This window comes from Planococcus citri, chromosome 2 (genome assembly GCF_950023065.1).
Source record: "Planococcus citri chromosome 2, ihPlaCitr1.1, whole genome shotgun sequence".
In the NCBI taxonomy this organism is placed as follows: Eukaryota; Metazoa; Arthropoda; class Insecta; order Hemiptera; family Pseudococcidae; genus Planococcus; species Planococcus citri.
In genome coordinates this window covers 54,372,201-54,383,102 of record NC_088678.1, presented here as the reverse complement: position 1 = coordinate 54,383,102, position 10,902 = coordinate 54,372,201, and the positions used below count along the sequence as shown (strand labels likewise).

Below are 10,902 nucleotides of genomic sequence, written 5' to 3'. Positions count from 1 at the left end.
GAAAAATTCAAATTTATTTAGTGCCCTTGGAAGTAGGTATCTTTTATTGGTTTGAAAAACAAAACTTACCAGTTCAATGAAAAGGCGTGAGAAGATAAAATTAGAAATTTGAAAAATTATATAGTTTCACCATAATAAATGCTTCCAATATAATAGTATTTTACCTCGAAAATATTATCATCTCACACACGTGTTTTCTGTATAAAATGAATACGCAAAATAAGAAGTAAAGTTCGACTGCGACGCTGCGCTATTCAAAATGGTGAATTTGTATCATAAGATTCAAAGTAATGCAGTAACACACGCCTATAAGCTGAACGGTACTTATTCTAAATCGTAGTTTCGTATGTAAACAGCTGAATACATTGCAGCATCTGTTCACCTATAGAATGAGGGAGCTGAGAAAACATCTCCGCGGTGAAATGCTACCTTCTCCATCGTATATTACCTGAAATGTTTTCAAAATAACTTATTATATTTTATATTTCACGTTTCAAAAAGTATTAAGAGGATGAGTGAGAGTTGATTTATATGTATTGATATTAATGTGACGTATCGAGATCGTTTGCATATACAGACTAACTGTACAAGAGAAGAGAGCGGTTCGGAGTTTACTCTTTTTAGAGTCCCAAGCTCCTCAGTGTATGTTATTGTTCGACTAACCAGATAGTACATAATTATTTGAATACGAATCGTTAATTGTGTTAATTATGTATTTAATTTGAAAACAGAAAATACTTACTTCTGCAGGAGTCAGAAATTTTTGAAATAAGTAACTGGTCTAGCTTACCCTACAATGGAATTCACCTAAGGGTTTGTTTCATAAAATAATTTTGCCCCTTACAATATAATTGAGGGTAATTTCCTGCTGGAAAATCTGATGATGAAATACTCGTATGTGACCCTGAATTGGATAAGAATTCTGCCCCTGAAGAGGGTCAAAAATGATATTTGTGGGTTTTCTGGTAGAGAATTCAACGCTGAATCGAATGATGTGCTCATTTTTGCCGTATACCTATAGCTTTAAAATTGACGGAGTCGTGATCAAAAGAAGTTGAAAAATTGTGAAGTTATGTAATTTTTTTCAAGCGGAGAAAACACTGTTCAAAATTTATCTTATATCTTTCCTTGAGCGGATACCTATCTGAAAAAAGTTGAATTGATGTTGCTTTGCAGGAAATTTGCTGAATTCAATGGTATGCTTGCCTATGTCTCTTTGAAAGTAAGAAAAATGAGAATAAGATGCAAAAGTACGAATAAAAATAATTTATAAATGCTGCATTGATTCAAATTACATTATAATTTATAATAATAAAAGAAAAGAATAATGAACGACATAAACTAAAAGTAAATAAAGTACTATAAAATAGCCGAAGCAGGTATTTTTAATCCGAGTTTTTGCGGACGACCTCTAGCTCTGGTAGTTCATTAATTTTTTTAAAAAACAAAACTACATATTTAAATTTCATCACGTTTTCTTTAGTTTTGATTTATATACGTTATTTTCAATTGATTTTAATCAAAAGAATTCATTATGGCAATGTTGGGAGCGATTTATAAAAATCACTTCAAATCGTCAAAATTCAAACATTTGTCACACAGTGAAGGAAGTTACTCAAGTCATGGCAAATTGCACATGCTTGAAATAAATTTCCCAGATGTAAACTACAATACAATAAAAAAAAAAAAATTTTCAATTTTTTTACCTTTTTTGGCTTTTTAGTTTTTTTGATTCTACCGGAAATTTACTTTTTCACCCGCAGTATCCTTTGCCAATTCAGGGTCACATTTATGAAAAATTTCACAAACAGTTTTATTGCATTTGAAAATACTGTCACGAGGAGCAGCCTCATTAAAAAAAAAACGAGTCCCATAAGCGCTAATTTTGCAGCCACTCAAAAATGCCTCACAAGTTTCGCTACAATAGCACCTTTCTTCCAAAGGGCCTCAGGTATGAAGGCCAACCCCCTCACCCATTCCCCCCTCATCACTTGGCGAATCAAGTTTATTTCTATCAGGCTCTTTTGTTGGTTTTGTGGTGGATGTTATTGCTTTGGAAGTGTAGCTGTTTTCAATGTGAGCGACATCATCATTGTTCCTCTTGTTGTTGTTATAGATGTTCTCTGGGACATTGATTTTCCTTCACTATTTTGTCATATAGTCAGTGGCACTCGAGACACGTGAGGTGAAGCTGTTTTTCAAAACTATGCGAATGCACAAAACTATTGAAATTAATTATTTACTGGACAGGTTTTGTAAACATCACGCTTGCTTGTGTGGAGTTGCCGGAACTGTACAGCAGAAATCAAATTGTAGTGTTTTGAAGTTAGTAAAATTAAGCTTATGTCTTATTTCATGCCTCTAGGAGGTGTTAAAAAATGTACTTTTTGCCTCAAACCAATTTCAAGAACAATGTGCAGATTGATTAAATGTTTTCGAACGTATGCAATGCATCTCTAATTTCAAACTTTTCATCATCAACCTTGCCTTGTCTTTTGATGTTTCTGGCCTGAGTTTGCAACGCCATGGTGCGATGTGTTCAACTGTTCAGCTTGAATTCTGCTTGATGAATGAAGACGCCAGATTGGCATTTCTATTTTCTATTCTATGCACGTGTCATAAAATTTTTTAAATTGAATATTAAAAAAAAAAATACATAGAAAGAGCAAATTTGTTACGTAAACAAATTCAAAACTATAACATTAATTAATTTTCAGTCAGAAAATTACAGTACCTATTCAAGAATAACAATTTTGCTTTAGCGTTCGCATTATCCTCTACAGTTATGTAGTTCTTGGATTTGGGAGTTTTTTGTTTGAAATGAGATCAGTAACAATTTCCAAAAATGTGGTATTTTTATTTAGAGTTATTCAGGTTATATTAGGGTTAGCATGAGCAAGGTACGTACCTACTAGATAAGGGGACTTCAAACTAAGTAATATACTTACACTATTGTTATCGAAAGAAAAAACGAGCAAGAAAAGATTTGAACACTTTTATTAAAACTGATTTTTATAACTGAACATTTGAAAATTAAAACTGGTTAAAAGTAAGAATGATACTTGATACTACTTAAAAGATGATAAAGAGTTGCTATTTATATTAAAATTTAATTGGACTTTGATTGGAAATCGAAAGTTAAAAATTAAGTAATATTATAAAATAATAAAAAAAAAATAAGATCAAAGTTTGAAAAAATTAAATGATGCATATAATATTCTTACATAACATAATGTAACATCTCCTATCATAATATAAAGTAACATCTCGTAAATCCTGTAAAATAGTCTGCATCGGATAATCGTAACATCCCTCCGGGGGTACCTACTTTAAAATTTTTAGAATCTAAAAATTTTTAAAATAGAAGAATAGAACTAAAAGAAAACCGAAAGATAAGAATGATTTTGACTATTTTTATAATAATCTGCGTTTCTTAATATCAGAAGCATCACACCTTGTTAAATTAATGGAAAATTTTCGTTTCAAACCTCTCAAACTCAAATTTTCCGGTGCTGGTGGAGTTTCCGTTTCATTGTCATCCATTGGTTCCAATTTTATTTCCTTTATTGGGCGTGGCATGTTGTAAGGGTGATATAGTTCCTTCATTAATTGGGGCATTTTCCGTTCCATCCGCTCCTTTAAATGTCTAACTTCTGCAGTCAGTGTATTGAAATTTATGAGCAATTCCAAGTGTGCGTTATTCAAGTTATCAATTTCATCTAAAAATATTTAGTATCTCTGGTAGCAAGAAATTCATTCACCAGAATTGATATGGTACTCGTGTGATCGTCTACCCTACAAGTTTCAAACTCTGAACACGACTTCTAAAATTGGGCTAGGTATACTCTTTGCGAAAATTATATTTTATTTTTGCTGTCAACATTTCACTGTCCCTCCTTACACCAGCACAGACTATCTCTACAAATAGATAAAAGATTCCTATTCATACCAGACAACCCTTTCGAAATTAAAAAAATTATAGACTTAGGTAATGAAAAAACTCAACATTACTAACTTGATATAAACGCTCACTCGATATGAGATGTAATAATCATGCAATTACAAATACCTCGAAAAAAAATTCACGCATTCTGTCGTATTTTTTTATTGGTTGTTTCTTTTTTCGATTTCAATATTCTCCTGTGAATGATTGTACAGTCGCCATTTTCATGTTATACATGCGTATTATTATCATAAGTAATTAGAAATGGATCAAAAAAATGAATGAAAAAATATAAAGAAAAAAAAATAAATAATGATACTTACATATTTTTTTTTTAAATGGAATTTTAGTAAAATTCAATCATTTTATGAAAATTAATTTTTTTATCAGTACCTACGTTTTGGTATTCTAGAAGATAAATTATACAGGTTAACTATACTTGCCACTTTTTCTAGGCGAATGCACAACTTTTCGCAATATCAGTAATCAACAGATTTTAATGGGTCTAATTATGAAATGATACATAGGTATGATCATACCCTTGCTCCCTGAAACAAAATTGTTGGTATCTGAATTGGGACACCCTTTCGTGTTGAATATGTAGGTTTTTTTTTCTATTTTTGACTCTAGATCTATGCGCGTTGTCATATTTTTTGATTAGTGGGCAATTTTGAAAGTCTTACTGGAGGTATCGAAAGCATAATTTCAACGATACTGCTTCAGGTGTACGTGGGTCACTATGGTTCTCCAAGAGGGTACCTTTTTTAATGATGAAAAAACTAAGAAAATAATTTAAAAATAGTTGGTACTGATAAATTTATCACTTATTTAATGAAAACAAAAAAAAAGAAAAAAAAGAAACGATAGAAGTCTACTTACGTTTATTCTCAGATGTGAGGTGATATGCAATGACAATAGGCACACGAGTTCATGTACAGTTTTTGCGGATGAACTGTCGAAAAAAAAATGAAAGAAGCGTAAAAACTGTTTGAAAATGTATTATTAAAATGCAAAAAAGAAATAAAATAAATGAAAAACCAAGAAAATAATGGTTTAATTTCACAATAATCGTCAAGTTTATATACGTCAATAACAATCTACATAAATTAGGTATAGGTGCTTGAATAGATACGTTCCATAATTGGCTAAGTGTTACACATGGTTCATTGCCTGGTGTTTTTAAAACAATCTGCCCGTATTTTTGAACCAAATACTTTGAGATACCGGTCAAAACCATGTTCTAAATCTGACCAGAATCCTATTCGAATGCATCGTCGATTGTTCTTGAGGAGATGAAAGATGCAACTGAGCATCTTTTAATTCTACTCTGGCTGGTTTCCTGTGACCGATTCGATTTAACAGTACGCGTATGTAACTGATTTCAAGAGCTTAGTAGTTCTGCTCGTTGGTTCTGCTCCTCGTGATCATTTTACAATTGAAATCGACAGCAGTAATAATAATTACATGAATTGTTTTTTGTAATTGACTGTGTCTGTAGAAGGTTCAACGCAGTTTCTATAGTTGGATTCTTGTCCATTAGAACACGAGTTAATTTATGGAATAATGATTTGGCCGAGGCTAATTCTAATTCCGAATAAAGCGTTGTTACGATAAGTCAATTTTTTGAGCCATATTCATCTATGATGATGATAACGTTGTTGTTGTTGTTATTGTGTATTACAAAATGGCTCTAGGGAAGGACACGATTTTTACGAGTTTTTCTTGAAATAGTGTACTTTGTACTCATTTTGAGAAAACTATGTAGTTATGAAAGATGTGGCTCAAGTAAGTAGTTTTACATCTTACGTTAGCTTTTAATGTCACTCGTTATCGCCAGAATTTATAAAAATCAAAGCATCTCCATCATCAAGAATCGACGATGTTTGAGTTTTTATTTGATTCATACTCAAATCTTGGATTATTAATATTATGTAGATGTATACATAGATGTAGACATTGAAAAATATTCCTACATCTATTAGATACGCATCGGTGCTGACAAAAATCTTCAAGTTTTTGGTTCGAATTTAGGCTGGTGATTGGAACATTATCACATTGAAAAATATTTTTATTTATATAGAAAGGCGTTTTCGCAGTACCTAACAAAAAGTAATGAGGTTGAATATTGCTTTCAATCAGCAAAACTATATCATAAGTACATATATGGCTGAATCTACACATTTTCATTCATCAGTAGTGAATTCATCGTTTTTTTTTTTTCAAGTTTCTTGCTGGGTGAAAATACCTACTGAATTACTTACGAAGTAACATTTATGACGAAGCTGATTGTTTGTATTGAAATAGTGAACTGTGTTTCTACTAGTCTCAGGAAGTGGGAAAAGGGGAGTTCAAGGGTAATGATCTACAGAAAAATATTGGCTAAATAATCAGTAAGCATTTGAAAAAATTATTTTTTGGGACTGCAAAGGTGCAATCATTCACATTGAATCATTGATGCTATTTTCATATTTCCGTGATATTGAAGCAACGATGCTCTGCATTTTGCAGGAAGGTATGGTTCAGAATATTGTAGTGATACCTAGCCAAGGAAGAAATTTTGATAAAACTAACCAGGTCATTAAAGAGACATCCTCTTGACCAAAAATTAAATGCAGTTACCAAAAAGTTTATAAAATATTTTCAAAAAAACATTGTAAAAATTGAGAAAAAATTGATAGTTATGAAAAAAATTGTGGAAAATTACGAAAAATCGATCAAATACTTATCAAAATGAAATAGAATCGTAAAAAAAAAAAAAAAAAAAAAACATTACGATAACCATAAAATTATTATAGAAATCTCTTCAATGTTAACAAAAATTGGGTGATAAGTGTCCTCGACTTTGAAGCTGTGATAAATTCTTACGTGATGGATTTTTTTCATCATTTTCCTAGGGGTTGGTCATCCAAAAGTCATCAAAAGGTCGTCCTTTTTCATTTTTTCGATTCAGTAGGCAAGACATCTTGTTAAGAAAAGGCTACATGTTTGTAACAGAATCTCAAAGTTTTACTGTCACCTTTTGAAATCCCGTCAATAGTCAGAAAGATCCTATTTCAATTAGCCCATGTTGATGCGTCTTTCACAGATTTTTTTAATTGAGATTTCTTATTACACTAGCAGGAAATCTGCTTACTTAGATCTTCATTACGATACAGTTTGTAAGTATCTATTCTATCTTATGCATGAATCTTATCCATGTGGATTGGATTTTTCGATTCAAATTTTATTTTGTTCAATATCAGCTTCACTCTTGTATCAAATGAGCCATTGAAATTCTATTCGAGATATTTTCCAAAGAATATAGTGTTATTCAGAATAAGCATCTATTCATCTATCTGTAGTTGGATTTAAACAATGTTTTTTGAACTTGAAGGTCCGCTCTTTCAACCACAGCTTCTGGTTTCTCGCTCAAAATATCCTAAAATGTTTTCATGTTTGTTCACATCATTTCAACTATTATCGTAGTGAATTCGGAGCAACTAAAGTATCAAAGATGACTTGGATTTTTTTCTTTTTTGTACGTCTATTTTATTCAGGCTTACATTTTTCATCGTACTATGATTTCAGTCTAAAGAAGATTTTGAAACCTATAAATTTAGAAGAGTTGATTGTTAATTGAATAATGCAACTATCTTACTTCAAATACAGGAAGCATTCAGAGATATTGACATGGAAGATCATTTTTTCTCAACCAATGCATGTACTCGTATAAAAAATTCCTTCTTGGAATAAAAGCCAATTACCTACTGGGATATTCCACTTTTTAAAAAATGTTTAGGTATTTCATGCAACGTTGAGATCTTTTAACGAGATACCTAATGAAAAATGGTTCATTTAGGTACTTAGCTACTTACTCAAAAATGGTGGAATTAGGACGCTAAAAATAAAATATTTATGTAGATATACTTATAGGAGAACAAATTAGTACACAATTAATACACAAATTAGATAGATCCACACGAAAACTTCAATTTTTTATTTATGTATGAAAAATACATTACACACACAAGTTCAAAAAATGTGGGTGATTATAAACGAGTGCGAATTGCAGGACGAGCCGAAGGCGAGGACTGCAATTCGCGTACGAGTTTATAATCACCCACATTATTGAACTTGGTATGTAATATACTATTAGTCACTTTTGATACCTACGTAGGTAGCAAATAATGTACTTACATAATTATCATTTTTAACAAGTTTTTTCACATAAACGCCCAAAAGCATGTAACCATGTATAGGTATGTAGTTGGATACTGGTAGGCTATACTTACTTTTAAAAACTGGGAAACATAAACTGCAACTGGTGACGTTTTATGTTCCACAAAATTCTCACCAAAAAAATATTTGATACGACCCTCTCCAGGTACCAAATTATAGAGGTGAAATGTATCGGGTAAAAGGCCACATACCCACTATACTACACCCTTGTACAAAAAATTTAATAGTTCGAGTGTCTCTGCGCTGCATCGCGTATATCAAGCAATATGTTATCAATAACAAATGAAGAGGTCCTACAATGTTGAAACGTGTTGACAGTTTTGCGTCATTTATAACCTAACACGGTTCACAGCTGTTGGCAATCTTGTCGGTCGACTGTACGCAGGGTCATCAGAATAGAGAGAGTGATGTGAAAAATAGACGAATTTTGGTTATCGAAACGAACGAAAGCTTCGAATTAACATGAGCGTACTCGCACCCCTGCTCGCTTCATCTTTCATAGGCCTAGATGGGAATTCACAGCTTCACAATACGCGCCCTGTCGATTATATCGTCGTACACGTATAGCTATAGCTAGTAGGTTTATTTGGGAAAATTTTCGACGTATACGCAAACAAGGCGGTCGCTTATTAATTCGCTTTTGATAAGTAAAATCCATTTAATACGTGAAACATAATCCTTATTTGAGGTATGACGCGAAAGGAGAGCAGAAAAAATGAGATAAAAATTAATGGAACTGCGACCAAAATAAGAGTAACCAGGGTGTGATGGTGACGATGGTGATGGCGATGAGGCTAGGATAGAAATTGTTGAAACGTCCTACTATATACTATACATAGGTATATTGTATACTATAACGTTGAATTTATACGAGTAAATTTGCAAACGCGACATTTCACAGAAATTAAGCCGTTAAAGTAGTTCATTTCAGTTAGATTTTAATTACAGTTTTGTTTCAACGGTGAAATGGAATTCGTAATCGCGACGGAATGCAATCAAATTATGTGTAAGTTACATTTTTTTCCTTGTTTTTTTTTGCTGGAAAAAATAATGTTGAACAGTTTTTTGTTTTAATCGGATACATTTTTCAAATGTTGATATAATGGATGCTCCTCCAGTCTGTGCTGCTTTGTCGGTTTTGGTTAGTTGAAAAAGACGAAAATTGTTCTCCATTCTGGAGTTTTGAGAATTAATTGTTCAATATCGTACTATGTTATATCCTTTACTTTTTCAGTATATGAAGGGGAAGGGGCACCCCATAAATATGGTAAGCTGTTCGTGGGCTTTTGACAAAATGGTTGTGTAAGCGAACAACTTGATCTTAATTTTATAATGAAAATGATGCATCGAGAGGTACAAAAAACATTACTTTTGCTCACATAATTGAAAAATACCTGTTATAGGTACGAAACATTGAAGAATGATACCTACTTATATACACTCCTTAAGAACCTGCACTCATTTTCTTCTAGATGGAATCTGGTGTACAAGTACTCTTTCTCATCGGAAAGGGGCTTTCTCTTTTCCTTGAAGTTGATTTACATTGCTCACAAGTGTTAAGCATAATTTTAGTGGCTCTTTCTTCATCCACACTACCAATTTTTTTATAAAATTCATCTACAGTGTCTTCAAAAGCGGTTTCGTCAGGTTTAAAGACAGGTTCATGAACAGGCTCTTCATTAAATTCAAACACAGGCTCAGGTTCCAATACATTCTGTGGTTCTTCAGCCTGAAAAAATTATTAATGAGGAAGTTGGAAATAATTTTCAACACTAAATGAAAAATCTTGAGTAGGCTAGTTGCGTATGGTTTATATTTTTCAAATTCAATAACTGTTTCTTCAAATGTTGAAATTTTTCGAGGAAAATGTTGAAAGATAATTTTCTTACAACGGAATCTTCTTCGTTGATTTAACGTAACTTTTTGAATAATTTCAACTATAGTTTCGTCTAATGCCAGAAATATCACCTGAAGCTCATTCTCCAACTCAATAGCTGGCTGATAGAGACAAAAACGATATCTTCCTTTCTTTTCATCAAACGAATTCGGTGACATCAATACCTACACATTCATTAGAAAATTCAAAGGGGAAATGACGAAACTTTCTCTTTTTCAGGCAACAACGAATCACTTTTTCTGAACAAATCCTGGGAAAACATTGCAATTTTCTTCTTTTCCAAACACATTTGGTAATGAAAAATATTTTCTGGACAATTCCAGCAATGACAAGGCAAAAATGTTTCTTCCTTTCCAACGAATAACACAAGTTAGGTATCTAGAAAATTCCAACAGCAAACTGTTCTCTTACCACGTTTTCAGGTAAATCTGGCAACGGTCAACATTTTTGGGATAATTTCAGCAACGAACAATTTTCTTCAACTTTTCCAGACAAATCTGGCAACGAATTACATGAGCTGGAAAACTCCACCAACGAATCATTTTTCTTTGCTTTTCTAGACGAATCTGGCAATAAATATCATAAGCTGTAAAATTCCAACGCCGAACAAATCATTTCTTCATTTCCAGGAGAATCTGGAGCCAACAAATCCCACGAGTTGGAGAATCCGAACACCAACGAACCGGTGTTTAATTCATTTCTAGACAAATCTGGGTCAAACGAATAGCATAAGTTTGATAATTTCAACACCAATGACGAATCATCACACCTGAAGCTTTTCATTGATTGTCATTTTCAAAAATCTTTGTATGTACAACATCGCGACACTTCCAAAATTCTTAAA

At 32.4% G+C, this 10,902-nt stretch overlaps 1 protein-coding gene across 1 annotated transcript in view; it reads left to right on the top strand.

The window, feature by feature from the left end:
- The window catches only part of LOC135836473 (alpha-tocopherol transfer protein-like), a 146,752-nt gene that overhangs the window by 26,500 nt on the left and 109,350 nt on the right, over positions 1 to 10,902 (top strand). The gene's annotated exons all lie outside the window — the stretch shown is intronic.